The sequence below is a fragment of the Canis lupus genome, chromosome 22 (genome assembly GCF_011100685.1).
Source record: "Canis lupus familiaris isolate Mischka breed German Shepherd chromosome 22, alternate assembly UU_Cfam_GSD_1.0, whole genome shotgun sequence".
Classification (NCBI taxonomy): domain Eukaryota; kingdom Metazoa; phylum Chordata; class Mammalia; order Carnivora; family Canidae; genus Canis; species Canis lupus.
The window spans coordinates 53881595-53908357 of record NC_049243.1 but is presented as its reverse complement, the minus strand read 5'-3'; positions in this window follow the sequence as shown (position 1 = coordinate 53908357).

The window sequence follows — 26763 nt, the reverse complement described above, 5'->3', positions numbered from 1 at the left end:
ACTCCATTTGCACTGATTTATTCAATCATTCAGAGATATTAATTAGAAAGCCAGATGAAGAAGGAAACATATTATTCTACTGTGATAAAATTCTATTTAAGATTCCTCCCCAAATTATTAACTGTAATGACCCGATAACAAAAAAGAGGCAAATTCTAAAGTATGAAAATATAGGTGATTTAACAATATTAAATGCATTACTATTTTACTAGTCCTCCTGTGTATTAAATGCATTAAGATCACTTTACTATTTTCTACACCATAACCGATTCTATGTCTAAACCACATTTGCATTTGTAGTTCTTATCCATAACCTACTATTCACATGACAAAAATGATAATTTCATTTTCTTGACTATAAATAATTCACTAATTTTGGAAGTAGTGTATTTTAGAACCATAGTCTTGTTTTTGAGATGGAAGCATATGAATGTGTGTATATATATATATAATATATATTATATATTAACACAGATATATATATACATATACATGTAATTCCTAAGAATAACATTTATTATTGTTTAGCTTGTAATAAAATTAAGAAAGTGCCTCAATACGTTTTCATCACAATTCTAAGAAATGTATTTTGTTATAAACAAAGTAAAAGAATATGACTCCCTTTGTGTATCTAAAAAGTTAATGGCTCTCAGAATTTATATTCACCACAGACAAGATGATACTCTAGTAATTAGTCAGATTCATGTTAATAGATCTTCTCTCTATGCAGAAAAAATCTTTAGTTAGCATACTGCCTTGTGCTTGACTTCCAAGGTTAATTTTATTTCTCATCTGAAGGTATGAGTTTGTTCTTAACAGGTTATTGCTTCCCATTTGAAATATAGTCTATTACTGTACTTGTAACATTGACTTCTTAATATAGATTAAAAACAACAGCAATGACAACCAAACAAACAGAAGGGGGGTAAAAAAGAAAACAGGTTAATAGGTCGTTTCACTTAAATTCTTTTCTTTATTCCTTAGAAGCACAAACTATATACCACATCAAATAACAAGTGTGTACAATTTCTTCATTGTCCCTTGAACACACACCCAACTAACACACATACACACAAGCACACATACACATAGATAATCACTTGAGTATCAAAGCAGAATTCAACATCCGAAGGGCAGTACCATTTGATTCATCTGTGGTGGCACTGCACTGGATGATGACAAGTGTATTAGAAGACCGTATGCTTCTTTTGCAAGGTAATCTATTGAGTACAAATTAGTGTATTGATTTGTAATCTAAAATTAAAGGTTTTATTTTTTGAGTTTTCAGTTTATAGAAAACTTCAGCAGGAAATAAAGAGAATGTTTCTATCCATATGTTTCCCTTACCATCCCCATAGCGGCCCCCATCATCAACATTTTGCATCTAGGTTGGTGCATTCTTTATAATTAATGAATTGATATTGACATATTATCATGAACTAAAGACCATAATTAGATCAAGGCTCATCATTTGTGTGGCACACTCTGTCGGTTTTGATGAATGGGACATGCAATTACCAACACCATATGATACAGAGTATTTTCACTGCCCTAGAAATCCTCATATTCAACCTCTTCATTGTTCAGTCCCTGCTGCACAAACCCCTGATGATCACCAATCTTTTTACTGTCTCTCTAATTGTGCCTTTTCCAGAATGCCATATATTTGAAATCACACATAGCCTCTTCACACTAGAGTTACCATTTAGGTACATGCATTTAAAAATTAAAATTCCTCCAAGTCTTTTCACAGCTTGATACTTCTTTTCTGTCATTTCTTTGTAGTGCTAAATAATAGTCCATTGTCTGGATGTACCATAGTTTATTTATTCACTTCACTTATTGAGGGTCATCTTGTTTGCTTCTAAGTTTTGCCAATTATGAATAATCTATTCATGTTAATCTTTCAATGGCATAAAGCAGTACTTTTTTTTAAAAAAATTCATTTTTAAGTAATCTCTATATCTAATGTAGGGCTTAAACTCATGATCACAACAAGAGTTGCATGTTCTACCAATTAAGCTAGCCAGAGACCCCTAAAGTAGTAATTTCTAAAATCTGGGATGGCTTTCCTGGTCTCTAAGAGCTGTTAACTGTATCCAATGATTTTCAACACAAAACACAATTTTTATTATGTTAACTTAAAATTTATCACACATATATGTTGTGCAGTCTTTTCAAATACATTGTGACAGATAAAGGTGTCACAAAAATAAAATAAAAATAACAAAAATACCAGAAAGTCTTCAACTGTTAGGGCAATTATTATATCATGAGTTACCAGACAACAATCCTTGAGAAAGAGCTATGAGATCAGAACTGTCATCTAATTTTTTTGTTAATTTAAGAGTCTGATAATTAATAATGTGGAACATCTTTTCAAATACCTGTTGCCATGTGGATCTTCTTTGGAGAAATATCTACTTAGATCTTTTACCCATTTCCAATTAGGTTATTTGTTTACTTGCTCAATTGTAGGAGTTTCTTATGTATTTTCATATTAACTATTTACCAGATTCATGATTTGCAAGCATTTTCTCCTATTCCATAAGCTATCTTTTTACTTTGTTTTTTTTTTTTTATCTTTTTACTTTGATGATTATTTTGCTCTATAAAAGTTTCTTAGTTGAGTATAACCTGATTTGTCTATTCTTGGTTAAAATTTTGCTCAAGGGGAAGATTTTATATTGTGTTCTTAACATACACCTAGAAAAAATAATGAGAGAAAATTTTTGAAGGAGAAAACTTTTGAATAGATTTATGATATTGATTGTGGTAATCGTTTCATGTGTGTATGCTTATCTCTAAACTCATCAAGTTCTTTACATTATTATTATTATTAATTATTATTATTATTATTATTAGTTTTTAGTGAACTTTCTGCTCTGACCAACATGAGGCTTGAACTCATGGCCCCGATATCAAGAGTTGAATGCTCTACTGACTGAAACAACCAGGTGCCACAAGTTGCATACATTAAATATGAACAGCTTTTTGTATGTCAATCAAACTTCAATGAAGTGATTTTTTAAAGATTTATTTATTTATTTGAGAGAGAAAGAGGGTGCATGCAGGAGAGAAGAGTGAAGGAGAGGGAGAGAGAGAATCTCAAGCAGACACCCTGCTGCTGAGTGTAGAGCCCATCCCAGTGCTTGATCCCACGACCCTGAAGTCATGACCTGAGCAGAAATCAAGAACCCAAGGCTTCGAACAACTGAGTCACTCAGGCACCCCTCAATGAAGTGATTTTTTAAACAGACCGATAAACTAAACCGCCAGATATCTGCCAGTTAATCCCCAAAAGATTCTCTAAAATATTCATTTTCAAACAAAGTCATGAGTTATGCTAGATTCCACTTATTCTGGATAGAATTGAAATTGATTTAAACATAGTTAATGTTTATAGTGAAAATTTACTAAGATATAACTTAAGGATTTTGAGATTAATTAAAATATTATTATTTAAACCAAGTTTATCACAAAGCTATTATTGTAAATTGAAATTTTATATTCCAAGAATTATGTTACAAAAATCCAAATTCTCCTAAAAATATACCAGCCTAATAAGCAAGACTTAAATTATGGGAAACTCTTAAAAATTAGTTTACAAAAAGTAATCTTGCTAGATTTTCAATCCCTAAAAACAAAACAAAACATATTCTTTATGTTTAATTCTACAAGGTTTCAGAGACCTTGTGCTATCCCTATAGAAAACCTGTTATAAAGGTGTCAAAATATATATTATGACTCCTTAGATAGCCAAAGCAGGTAAATCAAATCAGGAAAGCAATTATGCTTAAGTTCAGTCAAACCTACCATACAAGGCAGGACAGACTATATCATCTTCCTTTCCCTCTGAGGACTTTGCTTCACTGCAAACTGAATTCTTCATAGGGTGAATTTAAGTATCAAAATAATATATCATGAGTCTTGCCCTAACAACTAAATATGATGAAATACATTTTCCTAGGGCATTCAGCTCACTTAAATGTAAGTGATAAATGACTTTTCATTATACTACAATCTACCATTTTAAGGGAAAGCAAGTAATCCAGTGAGATTATTGATATATTTTATATTAACTGACTTGATTAATTGAACATTCAAATGATGGGATAAAGATGAATATATAACTCGGGTCATCAGTATAAGAATACACTTGGTAATATGAAACCATTTTCTTGCGTTCCTCTTTCTTTTCTGATATTTTCCTGCTTTTCTCCATTAATAAATAAATGAGAGAGAAAGCAGCTTTGGCTTGACTGTTAGGAGACCCAGCCAGCACTTGGACTTAAAAGAATGACCATGGAGAGCTTCACTGAGTTGCTTCCCAAAGTTGCACCCCCTCTAAGCCCCAAATTCTCCTGTTAATATGATCGATTTACAGCAAGTTATATATAGAAGAGGCATGCCTTGCTCACAAATTAACATTTTATTTTTACTATTTTTTTGAGATTGTATTTATTTATTCATGAGAGACGCAGAGACAGATACAAGCAGAGAGAGATATAGGCAGAGGGAGAAACAGGCTCCTGTCAGGGAGCCCGATGGGGGACTCCATCATGGGCCTAGGGATCACATCCTGAGCCAAAGGCAGACAGACGCTCAATCGCTGAGCCACCTAGGTGCCCCTAACCTTTTAATAATTCGATATGAAATACAATTGTATGGGATGCTTTTAATCACTTTCTTTTACATCCTACACTGTGTTTTATTTTGCTATATTTTATGCATTTTCCAAGTGAACATATTCCTCTTTAATACAAATTTTCTTCTCGATCATGAATAATTTTCAAGCTTTGTGTTTCAATTGATTCAGCTGTGAGGCGTCTCATAATTTTTGTCTGTTAGCTCCACAGAATGAAGGGTTATATGATAGGGTTAGATTCAGAAAGCAAAAGTTTGAGTTAAGTAAAGTTTAAGTTGATTAATAGGATTAATAATCCTAAAGCATAGTATGTTAAATTTGTGTGTATACTGCCCATGGTACTTGGCGTGATGTCTATGCACTGAAATTTAATTACTATTGTGAATTCACAGAAGAGTAACTGAGGTAGATAGTGCTACTTCGCATATTTAGCAAATGTATAGTTACCGTTCTCTCCCTTGCTGACTCATTCTGTCCTTTCCTGGGATCCGCTCTGCTCATGTTACCTTCTTTGACAGCTTCTACATTTCCTGTCCTGGGTCTCCCAAACTCATACTATACAGCTATTGGCATTTTGGGTCAGATAATTCTTTGTTGCAGGGGGATCTGTCTTCTTCATTATAGGATTTTTGGCAGCATCCTCGATCTCTGACACTAGAAACCAGTAGCACTCATTCCCAGTTAGGACAACCAAACGTGTGCCCAGATATTGTCAAATATATGAAATTTATATTAGGACAATGAAAAAATAGCAATAGTATACTTAAAGTCACGTAAATTCAGTATGCCTAGCAGATATTATAATATATTGAATATTTCTCTCAGAATGAAAAGAAAATTTTCCCTGTCTCTGTTTTTAAATATGGGGGGGGAGATAATTTAATGAGACATGCTACAGGTGGGAGACACATAGAGAGTAGGAAAACATTAATGAAGAAGAGCATATTAATTAAAATAACCAAAGAATATATTAGTTCATAAAATTAACAACATGCTATCTTTCTTCTTCTGTCATAGCACTTCTTACACAGGACTGTACACTTAGCAAATCAAAGTATAATTAACAGGTTGCCTTTATAGTTAAAAAATGTATACAGTGGGTTTTATTAATGGATGTCACAGCATCAATGATCCTATCATTATGTCCAGATCACAGATAAACAGATTACTGTAGGATGAATTCAAAGAAGAAGAAGAAGAAGAAGAAGAAGAAGAAGAAGAAGAAGAAGAAGGAGGAGGAGGAGGAGGAGGAGGAGGAGGAGGAGGAGGAGGAGGAGGAGAAGGAGGAGAAGGAGGAGAAGGAGGAGAAGGAGGAAACCTTTTTCAATTTTTCCTGGCACCAGCCATGTGAATAACACTTCTATTCTTCACTGCCTGCATTTGCCTTTTTCTCATCATAGAATTTCATATCACTGATGTAAATCATTATTTCACATCAGTTTCTTCACTACAAAATACAAATTTCAGGCTCCATGCATAGAGTGCTGACATTTATTTGCTGAGATTTATATTCATTTAAAAAAGTGTAACTGTCAACATTCAAAAATCATTTTGACTGCATATCTGGCTTGAGATTTTGTATCTTTTTTTAATATAAGAAAGCCCACGGCATCATAGGGAAACAGTATTTTGTCAGAATGAATATGTAATTCTTTCTCTTAGTCCTTCTGAAGCCTTATTTATTTTTTTGAGGTCGTGTGTGTGTCTGTGTGTGTCTGTGTGTGTGAGAGAGAGAGAGAGAGATATGCCAGTGGAAGAAAAATGAAGTAGGTGGAAATTAAATTAGAGATTATTACAAATATTTGTATAAAGTAAATGATAAATTCATTTTTTTTCATTTGAAATGCAATTATGGTAACTATTTAGAATTGGTGTTCAAAATTATCTTTATTGAAAAGAACACCACTTAATAAACCTAAAAATAGCATTACTTTAAATATGACTTGAAGACGAGTATATATATATATATAATTTTTTTTAATTTTTAATTTTTTTTATTTTTTTATATATATTATTTTAAAAGCAAAATAAATAAAGATATTGGATTAAAAAAATACTAGGGGATGTCTGAGTGGCTCAATTGATTATGTGTGAGACTCTTGATTTTAGCTCCGGTCATGATCTCAGGGTTGTGAGATGGAGCCTGACCTCATGCTCTACGCTCAGTGTGGAGTCAGCTTGAGATTCTCTCTCCCTCTCCCTCTGCCCCTCCCCCTGATCTCTCTGTCTCTGTCTCTTTCTTTTTCTCACTCCCTCAAATAAATAAGTACATCTTTAAAAAAAACCCTAGACAAATACCATTAATTTTATAGAACATATAATAAGCAGCATAGCTGAAGTTCTGACAACCCTTCTCTAATTTATAATATGCATTTGGATTGGAATTTATAAAGTTCTTTATTTCTTCCTATTTGCTAGCCCCTTCAGTGCTGCTACATTTTTTAAATATTCCTGTTTTCAAAGCTCCCATTATCTGGGGCATTCAAAAGGCATCCTGAAGAGAGAGTGGAAATCTCTCTGTAAGAAAAGAAGGATGCCTTACATTGAGGGTGTCTTCAGTAGTGGGATTTAGGGTGCCTTCTAAATCTCCTTTGGAATGAAATGACTTGAAAGAACTTATTTCCAATGCTGAGAATCAGTTCTTAGAGACAATAAGTAGGGGTGACAGGAGCTCTTATTAGGACTGCTCAGTTCTCAGTATACACATTTAAAAGTGATATTTGTTAATTTTAACCAATTACAAATATGTTCAGCCTTTTCATATATAAAAGTTGTTTTTTAATAACACAAATTGGAAAAATTAAAAGCGGTAGATTTTTTTTAAGAAAAAGGAAAAGAAAAAAGAAAGAAGAAAAAGCTGGGAGTGGCCCATGCTTGAATATTCTTCTTAGACCATAATTAAACCATACCAACATAACACAAAAGATTGGATATCCAGGCATGGAAGACTTTGGAAGAAAGGCAGAGTTATTTTTAAATGAGAGGGATGTAAATCAATGAAAATGGGTCAACTAACATTTCTATGGGATTTGCTTAAGTAAGATAATTTTCTTCAGCATCCTATCCTAAGCTGATAAATTATTGATAACATTTAAAAAAATATTTTCCCCAGGGGCACTAGGTGGCTCAGTCAGTTAAACCTCCAATTCTTTATTTTGGCTCAGGTCCTGATCTCAGGGTCATGAGATTGAGCCCCTTGAGCTCCAGGCTCAGCGTGGAGTTGCTTGTCCCTCTCCTTCCCCCTCTGCTCCTACTCCCAACCTACTCAGTGCTCTATCTCTTAAATAAATTAATTAATAAAATCTTGAATTTCTTTCCTAAAGATGCCATTACCAATAAACCACAATAAGATATGTGCAGTTATTAGTTCTTAAAGATGAAAACCCACACATTACAATTTCATTATTTTATAATACACATATTTTTCTATTATATTTTACAAGGAATAGGAAACATTACAAATACTCATAATACTCCAGTCACCAGTTTTAAGCTATAGATGGAAAAGTGAATTTTTAAAACATAACTAAATACATACATACTGGAGACACAGGAATTTTAATACCTGCAGAGATGTTGGAGGAGAGAGGAAATCATTGAAAAAGAGGTTCCCATAGGACCCACCTCAGAATTTAGACTATTATCTTCACAAACCAACAGCAATAGCAGTGTTGGTGGTGTTGTGGGGTGGGGGTCAGCATACAATCATCATCCATTTTATTATTCTTTTTCACCATCCACTTTAAAGACAACTTTAACCATTGGTTTAGTTCACCTGATCAAATATACTTTGAATTTTATGCCTCTCTTCACTTTATAATGTATCTAAAAAGATGAATTGTTCCATGGTAGCATTCATTAAATGCTAGAGTACTAATTGCATATTACATTTAAGAACATCTGAATGAATGATCTGGTCATAATGTGCTCATTGCAATTCAAGTGAAACTTGGAAAAACTAATTTGGCTTATTTACCAAAATGAAATTTGGGACCTACTATATAAATTCACTGGCTGGCTAGGTACTTCCTGGCACTCAATTTACGAGAACAATATAGGAAAATTTAATACTGTAATGTAATAGATCAGTCTATTTTATTTTTTTCTAGAATGTTAACAAGGAAATTTGAAAAAATTGAGTGGATGAGTGATTAATGTAAGAATTTATTTTTAATTCAATTTATTTTATGTATACATATTATTCATATACTATTGGCAATAGTGATTTATCATTTACTAAATTATTTATTTATCAATTTGCAATATTTATCCAACAATTTTTTCTTGAACTTCTACCACTAACTATATGTCAGTTCTGTGCTCAGTGTAGAAGATATCAGGGGAAAAAAAATGGCACATTTCCTGTCACCACAGGTTTACAGTCTTGTGGCAGACAGTGACTTTAAATGTATGATTCCAGTAAAATATAATGAATTATTTAATAGAGTAAGGACATGGTTTGTTTTAATCAGTAGTAGCAGAGAGCTAGTTTCTTGATAATCTAATAACAACTACCGTTCACTTTATGTTATTGCATTAAATAATGTGATTTTAAAACAAACAAGCAAAGTGTATTCTGGAAGGCATTATTCCTATTTAATATATGAGAGAATTAAAGTTCAAATATCCAAGAAACTTGAGTTATAAACATGCAACAGACCTCATAAGGAAGGTACAATTAAATCCACCTAGGGCATGGGTATGACATTATGGAAGAGGTGGCATGGTAAGATTTTTGATGACCAATGGTGAATGGATGGTTACTGAGGCATTATCAAACAGCCCAGGAAAATGCAGATAGGAATGTTCAATAGATCGACTAAGAAAAATGAGAGCTCAGGGCACCTGAGTGTCTCTGTAGGTTAAGCATCTGCCTTTGACTCAGGTCACAATTTCAGAGTCATGGGATCAAGCCCTGCATCTGGCTCTCTGTTCAGTGGCAACTCTGCTTCTCCCTCTTCCTCTGCGTCTGTGATCTTTCTCTCACTCTATTTCAAATACATGAATAAAATCTTTAAAAAAAAGAAAAATGGAGGCTCATGGAAGATAAAAATATTTTGCTCAGTAGGTCATTGGTAACGTTTGTGAGTAACTTTAGAAGAATTATTGGGCCAAATGCTGGACAAAAAGTAATTGTGAAGTGTTTCTCTTGGCAAATAAAGGCAAAATTCAATACTTTAGGGCCCCTGTGTGGCTCAGTTAGTTAAACATATGACTCTTGGTTTCTGCTCAGGTTGTGATCTGAGGGTCATGAGTTTGAGCCCTGTGTCAGGCTCTGTGCTCGGCACAAAGTCTGTTTCAGACTTTCTCCTTCTGACACACCACCCCCTCATGCTCTCTCTCTCTCAATTTAATAAATAATAATAATAATAATAATAATAATAATAAATCTTAAAAAAGAGATCAAATTCAATTTTTAAATATATTTAATGCATATTCTGAGTAATTTTGCATGTGATATAATTTTTTCCTTCAACAATTATTTTCCAAGGAAGAAGGACCATGACTTTCTAATTCAATTTTGCTGCATCTCTAATGCCACACTGGGCTACTAGATGCTATGGAAAATGATGATGAATGACATTGGGGAAAAAAAATTAGTATGTTTAGAGAAATTCTTGTGGAATTATAGTGTTGGCCATCCTATGGGCCTAAGGTTCAAAACCCAGCTGTTTGGCAACTGCCAGAACCAACCATTCTATGAGTTAGAGTTTAGAATTTGCATTGCAAATAACCACCTGGTAATGATAGTTACCACTTGCCATTGCTTACACATTACACATAATGGATTGCCTTGGAAAGATCAAGTGTTCAACAGGCAGGAAGCTAAAACAGTGTCTAAATTTTTGTGCCAAACAACATGCCCATATTTTCAATACAACTTTAAATTACAGAAATCTTCCTCCTATCACATTTTTATAAATGTTTCGGCTTTCTTTTTACCCTTAAACCTAAACCTTTTCAATAAATTTTCCAACTGTCTACCAAAGCTCTTTAATAAGAAATGTTGCTTTCAGTCGTTCTTCCAGTGAGGCTTTTCTCTTTAATGACCTCCTTGCCAAAGAATTCAAACAAAATTAATTTCCCTTGAAAATATCCCTCTGCCTTCACTGTCATATTTAACTCTGAAATGATTAACAGATGCCAATTATGAAAGTTCTTCCCAAATGAAACTTTGCATGCATTTTTAAATAAATGAGAATTACTTCTCAACCAGTAAAAACAAACACAAACACTCGTTTTCACATCTTTCATTAATTTAAGAGTCAGTTTATTAAGAGTAGTAATGAAGCCAATTTGGAGGACTATGGAAGCCAAATTCTGATCGATTCCATTGTCCATTTCATATTTTTATGGTGTGATTAAACAAAAAATTAAAAAGAAGAGATATAATGTCTGATGATTTTACTGATCAGTCTAAGTGATTTCAGTACTTGTCTGAATCACTGATTCAAAACAACATAAATAATGAGTAAAAGGGTCTAATCTAAAATATTTCCTTTTCTCAATGTGCTTATGAAAGACCTTTTCTGATTATGTATAATGACTCCTTTTTACTCATTAGCAATATTTAGTGAGTTGGTAATATGTGCAGTGAACATGAGGAAGGCTGGTAAGACACTATAGGCAGCTATTTTCTAGGAATGCAATATCCTTCCATATTTTTACCCTAAGGATATAATTCAAGATTCCATCATTTATGATTTCCCTTGTAAGTTTAGGTAAATTTTATTCAGAAGAATGATAAACTCATATGTGTCAAACAATCCCACTGAGAAATAAAAAAGATTTTCAGAATTCAACATTATCATCTGGCTATTGGTAGGAAAAGGAAATAAAATATGAAAAGGGTTATCATCTACCTGAATACAATGTCAAATGATTTAGAGAAAAGTAACTAGATAGTTGATTGATAAAATCATATAGAAGGAACAAATTAAAACAGCTGTTTAAAAACCAGAACACTGATCATAGCTGAGCCATATTCTCTACTTATATTTCAAGGCGATGTTTAAAAACTTGATGAAATAAGTTATATAAATGCATTATTTATTTATTTAAAATATTTTATTTATTTATTCATGAGAGACACAGAAAAAAGAGAGAGAGAGAGGCAGAGACACAGGCAGAAGGAGAAGCAGGCTCTATTCAGGAAGCCTGATGTGGGATTTGATCCTGGGAGTCCAGGATCACACCCTGGGCCGAAGGCAGGTGCTAAACTGCTGAGCCACCCAGGGATCCCCAGTTACATAGACTTGTATATAAAAATGCTGTTAGCTCTTTAGGCAAAAGTCTTGATTTATACTGTATTTATTATTATTATTTATTTATTTATTTATTATTTTATTATTTTATTTATTTATTCTTGAGAGACAGAGACAGAGAGAGGCAGAGATGCAGGCAGAGAGAGGAGCAGGCTCCATGCAGGGATCCTGATGTGGGACTCGATCCCGGATCTCCAGGATCAGGCCCTGGACAAAAGGCAGTGCTAAACCACTGAGCCCCCTGTGCTGCCCTATAGAGATTATATTTATAAAATTAGTTCATTTATACAGATTGTCAATTATGAGGCTCATCGAGCACTTAAATAACCTACCTTACTAAATTTTTATGTTCTTTACAAAAGTTATTAGAAGATTTCAGTTATAGGAAGTTAAACATATACTAATTTATTCAACAAATATTTATTGACAATCTTAAATATATAGGCACTTTGCTATATAAAGAAAAGAGAGAGAAGAAAAATACAGAGTACAAAACCTTAGAATAACCTGAAGAAAGGCAACAAGAACAAGGCAAGATATAGTTAATAAAAGCTCCAATGTAGACTGCTGTGGGCATGTAGAAAAAAGAAATGGCTCCTTTTGAAAAACCAGACCTTGTGGTTTCTGTGCACTTTTCCAAGAGTTCTTGTTTAAACAAGATCCCTCTCATGTCTGCTTTCTTATTGGTTGACCTCTCTGCTCTGTTCCATCAGTCAAGATCCCACCATAAAAGCAAACAATGAAAAGAGCAGCCATGGGCATATTAGGCAACCCCAAGTTTATTGACTGTCCTAAGATGTTATTGAGCAAGAAGGAGTGAGTGATACTCCTAGAGGCCAAAGATTATCATCACCATTGGAAGATGGAGTCATGGCGAGTCTGACCATAGACAAGAGAGGGTGAACAAAGCGGTAGAGAAGGGAAGAAATTGTTGGATTATTTCCTTTTTTTATTCCATTTTTCACCAGTGCCCCCCTGTTAACTGAATTCCCCAAGTGATCTGAAGGGAAGGGGGAGGTTAGATGAAGATAGAGGTGAGCAAAGAATCAGTGGACTTCAGCACAAACAGAATACCACCTTCATAAGTACATGTGTTGACAGGATTCCCTGGGAGGAATGATCTGTGATAAACTATTTTCTAATAATTACAGTAGGTGAAGCATAGCATTTATTTTCCTTTTTTAGAATTAGTATTGGGGATTTTTTTTTTCAAAGATCATTTTTTACTAGTTTAGGTTCACTAAACCAGTGTAGACAAATGTACAGTGATTTTTCATATATTGTCTATACCACACATGCATCGACTCCAATACTATGAACATCCCCCACCAGATATGTTTGTTAAAACCGATGAACCTTTAGTAGTGACATCTTGATAAAATAGTGTCTTCTATCCATGAACAGAAAATATCTTTCCATTTATTCAATTTTTAAAAATTTTTGTCCATCAGAGTTTTGTAGTTTGTCTCAAATAGATCTTGAACATATTTTGTTAGATTTACACTTAGGTATTTATTTGGGGGGATACTAATTTCAATGGTATTGTATTTTAATTTCAAATTCTACTTATTATTGCTGTTACACAGGAAAGCGAATGACTTTTGTATATTAACACTGTATCCTACAAACTTGTTTCAATCATTTATTAGTTCCAGGAATTTTATGGTAAATTTTTAGGATTTTCTAACATAGATGATGTCACTGGAGTACAAAAACAGTTTTATTTCTTCCTTGTCAATCTGTATACTTTTTACTTCCTTTACTTGTCTTGTTGTATCAGTTAGGACTTCCAGCATGATGCTGAATACCCCAATAGATTAGGCTCTGGTTAAGTAGTTTCCCCTGAGGGCAGGTCTTAAGAAGATCAGAGTGCTCTGGTGTTTTTCAAAATGGTTCCTTTTCCTCTCCTCCTGTCAGAAGGGGGATTTTTCTTTGTTGTATACAATGGCAACTTAATCAGAGTTCCTGGAGGTAGATTTCACAATATTGTGGTGACCCACAGCCCTCCATGACTGTGAACCCCAGGAGGGTTTAACTTCAGACATGTTGATGTGATGTAATTTGATATTCATCAATTACAGTTCAGGTTTTCCTACCCCAGACTGGTTCCAATGGCAGTTCCAGCTCAGGTAAGTCCTGGCTCCCTGAATTCATCCATTTCCCTCCAAACCTGAGGGATGAAGTTTGCCCTGTATCCTCTATCTCTTAAGAATCTGAGAAGTGTTGATTTTTCAGTCAGTTCAGTCTTTTACTTCTTACAATATAATGGCAATTCCTAAGCACTTTATATGTGGAATTGGAAACTGGAAGTCCCACTATTTTTTTATACTGTTTATTTTAAAATCACTTTAGATTCATATACAATTATTTGAAATAATACTGAGAGATCCCATGTATCTTTTGCCCAGGTTCTCCCAATTATAACATCTTGCAAATTTATAGTATAATTTATTTTAGTAGAACATTTATGTTGTTCTCTCCTTTTCTTTTCTCCCTAGAAACAATTCTACCTCACCTAGGATATTCTTCCATTTTTAGAGTCTTCTAGACAATCAGGAACAATTGATTAAAAGTGCAAAATCTCCAGCATCACCTGGGCTATTTCTTTCTGCACTTAACCATATACACATATATATCCTCACAAACTGATGAATGTTTGTAGAAGACACTTTTGAGGCCCAGAGGTAGATATTTATAAAGGATTTACCTTATAGGTTCACAAAGGTTTGATATTTAATAATAACAATGATGATGATGATGATAATAATAATAATAATAATAATAATGTCGTCATAGGCCAGAAATAATGCAACCTGGATTTTTGACACTACTCCCTATCTGCTATGAACTAATTTGATCATCTAAGGCAAACCTTTCATTCTCTTTGCTCTCTACCCAGCTATATAGTATTACAGGAGTTCTGTAGCAAAGTGTCTAAGATTTGTTTCTTCCGTATTTTAATATTTTATTTTTCTCTTGGATTAAACACTTTTTTATGTTTTTCAAAGGCAACTCGTAAATTTCTACATTGTTTATCTTGCAATAGAACATCATGGACTTTTTTGCTTCCAAAGGTTAGCGTGAGTTCATTCAGGATAAGAGCCGAATCCTTTCCCAGATATGATACTACCCCAAAAGATGATAGATTTTAAATAAATGTCTACTTTTAAACTGGATATTATTCCAAGAATTTCCACAACTGAATATTTTGTCTCTTATGTTGAAAGGCAAAGAGAGGATCAAAGGGATATAGTCAGTCCATCATGAATACAGGGAGAAATAGACTTGTTCTAAAGATATATCCAAGAGTAGGGTAAGTCAAAAAAAAGATACACAAGTTTTGCCATTTGTAAGTTTTTTATACTTTTGATATATAATTCAATGGTTATATGGTTATAGCAACAAAATATGAAATAGCATTTAGAAGAAACTACTCCAAGATGCAAAATTAGTTTAAAATGCTGTCAATTTAGACATATAAATATTAAAGTTATTTGTTGTTTTATAACACTTTTCACATCAATTCTAAAACCATGGATTATATATTAGGTTGTATGTTCACCAGCTTAAACAGCAAGGATGAGTGAAAACACTTGGCTGAGTTTGGCTTCTACTCAAACCTATTGCATTTTATATGTCAAATGGATTCAATGCTTTCAAGGATAGAATGCAATTTATTTTTTGGCAAATATATTAGTTCCTGGTTTGAAGAAAAGACTATTGGAAAAATTTTTTCAAAACAATATTTTGATGAGTGAGTATAAATCAATCAACTGATACAGTGTTTGATTTAAACATTGAAACGTTTTTTTAAATGAATTACAAAAGCATTTTAGAAAAACACATCTAAGTTTGACATCCTTGTTTTTTATGATTTCTAGAAATGTTCAGCCAGATTTGTCCTCGAACACAGATGTTTTCTTTTTAATCTTCACTTAGATTTATTTCACTGTGGGGATATGGAGGAAAGCTGGTATGTGATTAGGAATTTAAATAAATAGGTAGATGATATAGATAGATAGATAGATAGATAGATAGATAGATAGATAGATAGATAGATAGGTGTGTGTTGTAGTTGTTGAGAGTGGTCCCATGCTCCCTGAGAGAGGGATAAATTTGGGTTTAGACAGAAAGGTAGAATAATTTCTGCATTGAATCATGGCCATGGTTTCATCAAAATTACCAAATACTGATTTTCAAAAAGGCTACTAGAATATCTGTGGGTCATGAAAGCTGAGTTTTTTCCCACAATAACACGGAGAGTAGCACCTTGACTGAGTCATAGTATCATCTCAAAATAGGAAAGTCAGAATAGGGTTTCGTGTGCTGGGTTTGAGGGCTTTCAACAGAGGGATCTGAATAGGATGGGGCAAAGTGTATACAGTACTAGTTTAAGGGGTACCTGGGTGGCTCAGTCAGTTAAGCATCTGCTTTCTGTTCAGGTCATGGTCCCGGGGATCTGTGATCAAGTCCTGCATCAGGCTCCCTGATCAGCAGGGAAGTCTGCTTCTCCCTCTCCTTCTGCCTACCACTCTGCCTCCTTGTGTCAAATAAATAAATTAAATCTTAAAAAACAACAACAACAACAACAACAACAAAGCAAAACATTAGTTTAAGATTGGTGTACACAGTGAGGTAAGGACCTTGAAATAATGCTGAATAATAAACAATGTTTTGGAAAGTGCACTGTTTACTCAGCCAAGTAATCTGTTGTCCTGAGAAAAAGGCTGTTTGCCCACATGTACAGAATACTGTCTTGAAAAGGACAGAGTTTGACTAATCTGCCAACAAACAATGGCATTATTGACTGGTTTACAGAGTTATCTTCTTGGGCAACGAATCCCTGGAACAAAGAGTAAACTCCTGTCTAGGAAGGCAGCTTTCTAAATTCTGATAGTTAAGTTACATGACAGCAGGGTGTCTCTCTTCTCAAAGTGGAGATCCATATCATCTTCCATGCTGGAGGAGCTCCCTCTCCCTCTTGAAGCTATCTTGTGGTGAGCCCTCATCACTGTTGTGCTTTTCTTGCTGTTATGAAAGGGGCCAGCCTGGAGTCAACACTTGAAGAAGGGTGTAGATGGGAGGAAAATCCTACAGAAGATGAGCAAGAGTCCTGATAAAACCATGCCCTAAACTGGCCATGGCAGCTGACTTCACACACAAAAACCAATAAATGGACTCCATTGCTTTGGACGTCTTATGATTGGAGTAGTGTCTCGTGCTTCCATCTGAAAGCATGGTGATAGAGAAACACCCTAAAATATTGACAATGGTTTTCTTTGGAAGATAGCATTTAAAATTTTAAAAATAATGGCTGTGAAGAATATTTAGAGATATGGGGAAATCATATAGAATACAATGTGAGAGAAATGGGGATATGCAAAACTTCATTTCATTGATTCATCAAATGTTGACAGCCATCAGTATGGGTCAGATGCCCTTGTAGGTGCTGGATATATGCCCGGAAATATAATAGAGGAAAAAACCCTGCCCTCATAATCTCACTTTATTTTTAAAGTACATATTTATAGTAAGAAAGGACGTTCAAAGGATCACTACCAGTAGTTACCCAAAAGTAGTGAGATTGTTTCCTTCTTCACATTTTTATATTTTAAAGGATCACAATAAACCTTTATTATTTACATTGATTTTTTAAAATGCCTCTAAAAAGTACTAAACTATTACAGAAACATTGAGAATTTGGAAACAGATTTCTTTGGCTTTAGCCCAATCTCTATAAATTTAGGAAGCATCTAAGGCCACCCAAAATATAACTGATTTAAGATACCAACTGGGAATATCTAATTCCCATCTCAATTATCTTAACCTTGCCTCATACAGAACTCAAGGAGATAGAGATAAATGAAAGACAATTGAAAGGATAAGTCCTGAAAAATTATTAAAAATTGAAAATAACAGTTTGTAATCTTAAAATAGGCTGAATTAAAATTTATATTGGCATACTGTTTTATAATTTTAAACATGACACTTGCTTACTGCAGAAAACTTACAACACATAGTAAAACACAGTGGAAAATAAATACTAAATGATATCATAACTTGGATAATTGTAAGCATCATTAGTTTCCAATTTTCATATTCCTAGATATTATTTGGAATGTCTAGATGTATGTAAATAAATATAAAAATAAATATAGCAATTCATTTAAAAATACTATTATTCCATACATATTGCTTTTTAGTCTGCCTTTTAACCTATATTTTTATCACCCATTTTTGTAAGTTTTACTTTATTCTAGATATTTTGCTTTGCATAATTTCACAAGAAGTAAAGATCCCTAAACTTATATTTCGTCCATTACTGAAGGTACATTTCTTTTTCAGAAATATCTTACATATGAAAATTTCTTTGCTTTAAGGAAGTTTACTTAATATTTCAAGTATTAGAATTGAATGTTAAAATGCACTGATAGCAAGATAATACAAGATGTACCAATTGTGCCAGAGATTGCCTTTTCAAACATACTCATAATTTGAGAAAATAGGAAGTAACTTGTATATATATAATGTGGTAGAAGAAGAGGTCAATATCTCTATCACACATCTAAAGTTTTAAATGGTTTTACTTTTTCACTGGTTACATATCAATTTTCAGACAGCAAATACAATTTTATGACAAGTGACCTTATCCCTGTCAGGAAGAGATGTGTCTTTGAGCTGTTCATCAACACAAAATATATTATTATTTTTATCCTTCTACAGGAACAGAATAACACATCTTCATTAAATGTCAAGTGTTTATCTTATAAGATTTAGAGTTCATGAGAATGGGGTAGAACATTGTGTCACAATAATTGATTTAACACGATATAAGGTTATATTTTAGGAAAATAAGTCATAAGCTGTGGTATCCAATAGCTTTTTAGCATTTTGAAAATCTGCAGACTGAAGCTCTCCATATAGATTTATAGAAACATAAGTACTATATATTAATTTTATATAGGAAGTCATTTTGAAAATATTTTTCTGCATGCTTATTATATGTAAATATATTCTTTTGTCAAAAGAAGTAGTGAAAAGAAAAACGGTGGTGTTTACATATTAAAGCACATCTTTTTTCTGTGCCATCTTGGTTTGGACCAAAAAAACAGTTCGTTTCAAATCCAATCACTTGGCTTTCTATTAAAGGTCATGTTGGACAGTCTCTGATTTTACTAATATGCACTCAATGTCAGTCTTCACTTGTCCCATCAAAATTCTATGTGGATAGACATCAGACATTTTCCAGGCAGGTTTTGTTTAAATAATACAGACATACCTAATGCCGAACCATTAGAAAGTGTACTTTTATAGTTTAAAATAAATGAAACGGTCAGAGAGGTTAGCATATAAGAAGTACAATATGTACAGATACCTAATTTCCATGGTAAATGCTTTTGTTAAGCAGGGCTTCTTACTCTTATCCTCCTCACTATGCCTGCCTTCTCTATAATCTGTTTTCATACTAGTGTTAAGGTAAGACTGGTATGAACCAGGTGGTAGCAAACATTCTCTTGAAGGCTGTACCTCATCTTTTGATTTGGAGGCATATCGAGGTTATAATTAGATCTTCAGAATCCCTTGTGAATTTGGAATCTTCCATCACTTAAAATGAACCATTTGCAAGGCTTGGATTCATTGGAAACCCACAGTATTGCTTTATTATCTTACTTATTAAAATTAAAAATTGATAAAGCATTCAAGCTTACTGTTCTTTTTGAAATGTGTTTCATCTGAATACTTCCTAAAGTTAATGTATGCCTTTCTCTTCTAGCTTCTGGAGACTGCTGTATCCCTCACACCTGATCACTTCACTGCTATCTCTGCTTTTATCCTTATAATGCCTTCTCTCGCTGTCCTTGACCTTTATTGGGGAGAAACACGTGTCTCTTCTTTCCTTCTAGATTCCTTGCTTGGCTTAATATCTAAACTGACATAAGAAAGATTAACAAAAGAAAAACAAATTTAACTTCCTACATTCAGGAGCCCCACAAAGCTATGAGAGGCTCCTGGGTAATCAGGTAATTGAGACTCACATATCAGTCTGAGCTAAGGAGAGTTGGATAGAGGAATGCAGCCTCAAAGAAAAGGAAGGAACATTCCAGAAAGAAGGAAAGAGCAGATGTTTGGTAAATAATTGTTTCCCACTCCATGCAGCTAAGTCTTTCTGATATAAAAAGTTATCTTTGGTGTTAGCTCTATCCTGGTAGAGGCCCTCTATCTAAATTCTTTTAGGCAGTTAAGGGGGAGGCAAAAAATTCTTCCTGGATCTGTAGGGCCTTGAATGTCTTCCACTTGAAACAATCTACATCCTCAAGTAGGATATTCTAGGAAGCCTATCCTGGACCCCTTCCGTGTCAACCCCTGTGATTGCATTTAAGCCACACCAGGTAATCCAAAACAACCTCTCCACCTTAAGATCCTTAACTGAATCATGTTTGAAAAGTCCCGTTGCCACAGAAGGTAATAGTCACAGGTTCCAGAGGTAAGGACAGGGACATCTTTAGGGAACCTGGTAGCATACAATCCAGAAAGTACAAAAACCAAGTAAAACAAACAAACAAAAAATCCCAGCAACTTTGATGCTTAGAAAGATATTGAAATAGTGGTGTTAAAGTGCTTTGGGATTGCATTTCTTTTCCATATGACTCTACCTACATTAATTGGCCTATAAAAATAATAAATTATCAAAATTGTATAAATGCTGAGAGTTTGATTTTGCTTATTAGATCATCAACAGAAAATAGAACATATAATTAAACATAATTAAAGTTATTACATAATAGAAAGTATTTTTCAAATGTAAGATGATATTGTCACAAAAAAGATATTTAATCTTTGTAGGGCAGAAGAAAGGGTAAATTAATAAAACTGTTATTATTTCCTTATTTTTCATGGCCTAAAGTAATTTGTTCTATCTAAAACTATTAAATCAAAATATAGAGGCATACATACAAAATTGAAGGTATTAAAGGCTGCTCTAGAAGCAAGAACAAATTCATAAAACAATCAACAAAATGTGAAAGGTTGATGGGCAAATAAGGTAGTGCATTAATTAATGACCTCATCCTTCACAGTGTGGAAGTGAGTCTAAAGTTAATAAATCTTGGAGAAAAATCTACACTACATAAAGTCATAATGGTAACTTTATTTTCTATTTAAATCTCAGATTGATTTCTACCTTTTGCTTTGCTTTGGCTTACATTGTAATGCTCAGGTTCTTGGAGGATTAATTTCTTAGGCTTTCCTGTCAGCTGGCTTTGAGCTGGATTCAGCCAAAAGGAAGGAGCACTGGAGAGTAGGGTTAGGACAAATGAGAAGCCAGCAAGTGCACTTCACTTCGTCCCCTCTGCCTCAGGTGTCCTCTCCAGCACTGGCTGCTAACCCATCCTTGGACCATCTAAAGGTTCCCTGCAACAACATGCAATTTATTCCTCACTGGGAGCCTAAACTCTGAAGACTTACTAACACTATTACCTCTGGCATCTGATGTTATTTGATGTCTTTCTATTAATTACCCATGGATCTATTCATCTTAAAGGCCATAGTTCTAGTTAAAAACAGATAAGTGAAACAAACAAATACTATTTTTGAAGTAAGGGCAAATAAACCTTATTTAGTTTAAAAATAGTTAACCCTAGTTTAGTTAACCCTAGTTTTGTATAATTATTATCAATAAATATTTATTTATTAAGCACCTAATATGTGCTGGGAAGTACGCAAAACACTTGGGAAGGTTGAGTAAAAAAGACGGAATATTGTCTAGGAAACTCACACATGCAGATAAGTATAATCAAATAATTGACACACAGTAGTGGTGATGAAGATATTTGGCATAGAAAATTGAGTAAACATCTATAAAACCTCTTGTTATGAAAACTGACATTGGTCAAAATATCAAGTATAGATATTTCAACATATTTAAAAGTTATGTCATTTATGTATTGCACATGGCATAATGTTGTGGTCTGTACTTATAATTTATTTTACCTGCCTACAAACATGATTTTGGCAGTAACTTACTTAGATTCTCAGAGTTCTCATTAAATGGACAGGCAAATTCAGAAAAGCAAACTATCAATTCAGCTAAATAATTGGTCAAGAAGTCAATTCTGTCAAGAACTTATTTTGACTGAAATGGCTTGTTGTTAGATGAAGTTAATTTTTCAATTTAGTCAATGCTTTTAAAGCAATTTTAGGTGTGTGGTAACAGCTTTAGTTGGCTGAGGGATTACATTTCCGGTTTGAAGTAACTAACATTACTAGAATTCTCTCTGATGGTGTTGCTTTAGATTCAGAAAAATCAGTGGTAGACCAAATAAGAAATGATAAACACAGCAACATGTTTTTGAAGCATGAAGTAGTATCATTTTAAGAGCCTAAAAGCCCAGGTACAAATAATTATACCTAAAATTGGTTAATTACAACTCAGAGATAAATAGAAAGTATCCAATTGCAACTGGAACTCCTTGATTGCCTGCACAATTATCCAACTGCAGCAGTAATTATTGGCTGCTAATTTTTTCTCTCAAAAATAAATTCAATGTCCATATACGTGTTTTAGGTCTCAAGTACATATCATTATACCTTCAAAATGTGCTTGAAGGGCAGCCTGGTGGCTCAGTGGTTTAGCGCTGCCTTCAGCCCAGGGCCTGATCCTGGAGACCCAGGATCGAGTTCCACGTCGGGCTCCCTGCATGGAGCCTGCTTCTCCCTCTGCCTGTGTCTCTGCCTCTCTTTCTCTGTGTCTCTCATGAATAAATAAACAAAATCTTTAAACACACACAAACACACAAAAAATAAGCTTGAAAAATCTGTATGATAGAAATTTTCAGTTTCTATCATATAGATTTTTTGGAAAATATTTCTAGAAATATCCTCTAAAGTCATGTATCAGACAAAATTAACAATTGATGTACTTAATTTATACCTGCATAATTAATTCACTTTACCTGTTGTATTATTTCCTGAGGAACTCTACAGGTAACTTTTAGTTAAAAGAGTGTTTCTCAAACATCCATTTTCATCTGGTGAAGCAGCATTATGCAGACGCAATTAGGCGAGGTTATTTTTGAAAATATAAATTAGTAGCATCATATACATTGGTCCAAGTAGAACAACATGCAGTAGCATGGAGTAATACAGGAATAACAGAAACAACCCAAGCTTAATTTACAAATATTTTACTATTTTCAGAGAGTAGTCACTCAAAATAATTGATATATGTAATTGACTTAGATTAATTTTCAAAAGATAAGAGTGACTCCATAAAAAGCATAAATTTCAGACCCTTGTTTTGACATTGAGTATAATTCTACTTCTCTTTGCATCTCTACCATCATTTTTTCTAAGTATTTTGGGGCATAATATTTAGAATCTAGGGAATAAAAGCAGTTTAAAGAAGAATTGCAGTTAAAGAAGAGATTTGTCAGAGATATCGATATCTCTCAAAAAAAAGGAAAAATAAATTTTAAAAACAAATAAGGAGAGAGGAATGAAGAAAAGGTGCCTGTGCTATGGTGATTGCAATGAGTTTTTAAGGGGCTGGGTGGCTCAGTCAGTTGAGCACCTGACTCTTGCTTTCAGCTCAGGTCATGATCTCAGGGTCATGAGATCAAGCCCCGAGCCAGACTCTACATTCAGGGCAGAGGAAGTCTGCTTGTCCTTCTCCCTCTGCTTCTTCTACATGTCCCTCTCTTTCTCAAATAAATAAATAATTTTTTTTTTCTAAAAGAAGATTATTTTGAAGTGCATTATATGTTTTAGATTGCATTTGCCACAATGACTTACCACGTCTATTTTATTGTATTCTCTACTGGGAAAATATTGAAGAAAACAGTCCCAACATTACCTATTAATTTGTACTTGCAAACTTGGCAATTAAAGTTTACTTTGATTTACTCATTCAGCCACCAACATGCTTTTAGTGAAAATGGAGATGGTTGTTAGGCCCACTTTTAAATGGTAGAAGTCACCCACTCTGTTGAGAGGAGTAAATACCACAAGTTCTAATGTAACTAGTAGCCCACTTTAAATGCTGTCACTTGGATGAGTGGCTTTACTCTTCTAGCTTTGATTCCCTAATCTATGGATTAAGGAAATCATCCTCATTACGAGTTGAGTTGTGCTCCACCCACTCCAAATTTATATGTTGATGTCCTAACTTCTACACTCTGAGGAGTGTGACCTTATTTGGAAATTGGGCCCTGGAGATGTGATTGGTTAATACGAAGTCACACCAGAGCAAACTGGGCCTACAAGGCAATGTGACTGGTGTCCTTACATGAGGAGAAATTCGGAGACAGTCATGTACACTCAGGGGGCATGCAGTGTGGAGATACAGGTGGAGATAGGATGATGCAGCTGAAGCCAAGAAACAGGGAAGATTGTGGACAAGCCGCCAGAAGCTGAAAGAGAGGTGGAGCAGATTCTCTCAGCCCTCAGAAGGAACCAGCACTGCCAACCCCTTGACTCCTGACGTCTAGACTGTGAGATAGTAAGTTTCTGTTGTTTAAGCACCCAGTTTGCGGTACTGTGTTAGAGCAGCCAGGCTGAGCCTACTAACACATGGCACTACCACTGCAAGTGTTTGTGTTCCTCAAACACAAGTTTCCTCATCAAGTACTGACAGGTGGAGTACAGCATATGCAGCAAGAAGATCACCAGAAGTGGCTTTAACCTATGCAGTTTTTAATTTCTCTGTCTCCAAATACAAATTTTAGAAGAAGTCCTCCTATTTTTCCAGCAAGAGGGGAGAAAAAAATATTTCATCTCTGTAATGAAGGTTCTATTGGAATAGCAGACACTTTCATGGATTTGACTAATTGTTGCATTGATTTTTGTTACTTAATACACATGTATAATTTATTTTTGTAATAGTTCAGTTACATAAGACCTGGGATTTGAAAAGAAAGTTATAGAAGAAGATATGCTTGAAGGGATCATCTTCCAAGCCATTCCCACTGTCCTTTCCTCTATGACTCCAGCCTGTTACTGCTTTTGTCTCTGAAAAATTGGAATGATGTGTAGAGGAAAATGTCACTTAATTCAGTAACACTCAAATGGCAGAAAGGACAAAGTGTTTTTTAAATCACATTAAAAATATATGATCAGAAAATAACAAAACAGAATGGTCTAATTACTCACTTCAAAACCAGTAGTCCATATAGGTAAGCATCCTTTGGAAAGATGACCTTTCCAAAATTCTAATATTCTAATTGAATATAGATATATTTTGGAATGTATATTGATTTGATATCATTTACAAGATTTATTTGTTGGCCACATTTTTGTTTTATTTCTTAAAAATTTGGTTTGGTTCAGAGTTCCATAGTTGATTTGATATAATATTTAAATTCAAGTTTCAGCAAATTAGTCTGATTCATTCCACTTTTGGTTCACAGATAGTTATACTCTGTGCTCTTGGTAATCTACATGAAATTGGATTGGATATTTTATTACTAAGGACTAGTATGGTGTCCACTGGAAGGCAAGCTCCCAGACTAAGACACACAGGTACTTACTTTTTGAGATAACCGTAAAGAGTTTATTCTTATAAGCCAATCTGCTAATAGAAAATAAAAGAAGAAAACCCGTTTTCTTCTGGGAACATTATTTCAAAGCTGCCACTTGATCATATATTGCCACAAATTGTTGACAGTTTCAGTTTGGCCATCAAGAACACATTACCTCTATCTACTGCTAGGAGAAAACTGTCAACAATATTGATTACAGATATTTTCATGCCAAAGAAAGGCTGAACAGTGAGTAGGAGACACCAAAAGCCCCCAAAGCATGTGTTTCCAAAGATGCACAGCCATCTTCTCAAGTTGCTTCCCAAAATGACATGAGCGGGTTAATTCAGTTTATGTTTCTTTAAATATTTGTGAACTCTTGTTTTTCAGAAGGAAAAGATCACAGGAGAAATGAGACCTATCTTTATTATCAAGTAGCTCAGTCTAGTATAATTGTTTGGAGAAGTGTTTTGAAAATGTGCTTTAAATAAGAATAAACAATAAAGAAAAATTCATGTCCAATTTTGACTAAAAGGTATGTACATTTCTTTATTATTGATAATAGAAATATTTAACCCTGTGAAAAGAAACTATTTCAATGAATGTAAAATGTTTATGACTTTCACTAAATATCCTAAATAAGGAATCTGAAAGATGACAAGAGGCATATACCAAATACAGAGATTTTCATTGCACTCTAATCAAAATAGTCTAATGTTAGGCAAATGTTAAAAGCATTATTAGAAAATCCATTTGAGAGAAAATCAAGCCAATTTGGTTTGTCTTTAATATTTTAAATATTAACATGTTGTTATACTAGGAAAAACAAAAATGAAAGTGAAGTTATCAGATTAGAGTGTTCCAGATGAGTGCACACGATTCTTAATAGTTTGTTAAAAATCCCTCATACATTAAGACAATGATTATATAACATGGTAAAGGGTAAGGGTAGAGAAAACATAAAAATTGTATAATATAAACAAAAACTAGAAATTTATTTATTTATTTTAGGGATTTTTGTCTCCTTAGGAGTGAAGATGCTTTATAATTTGTAAAATGTCGATATAAAAACTGCTAGTTTAAAGCTCCAATATAATTCATATTCATTCATTTAGCAAATATTTATTCAGGATGCCTTCTATCAGCACTGATTATGTACTGAGGACCATTGGGTAAAAAGTCAGGTTTCTTGCTCAAGGATCCCAAGGTCTAGTAGTAAACAAGTTAATTTGAATACTGAGTGATACTTTTTTTTTTTTTTTTGAGTGATACATTTTTTGATGGATTTATACATAGGGTTTTATAAGAAGCATTACAAGAATCCAGTCAATAGGAC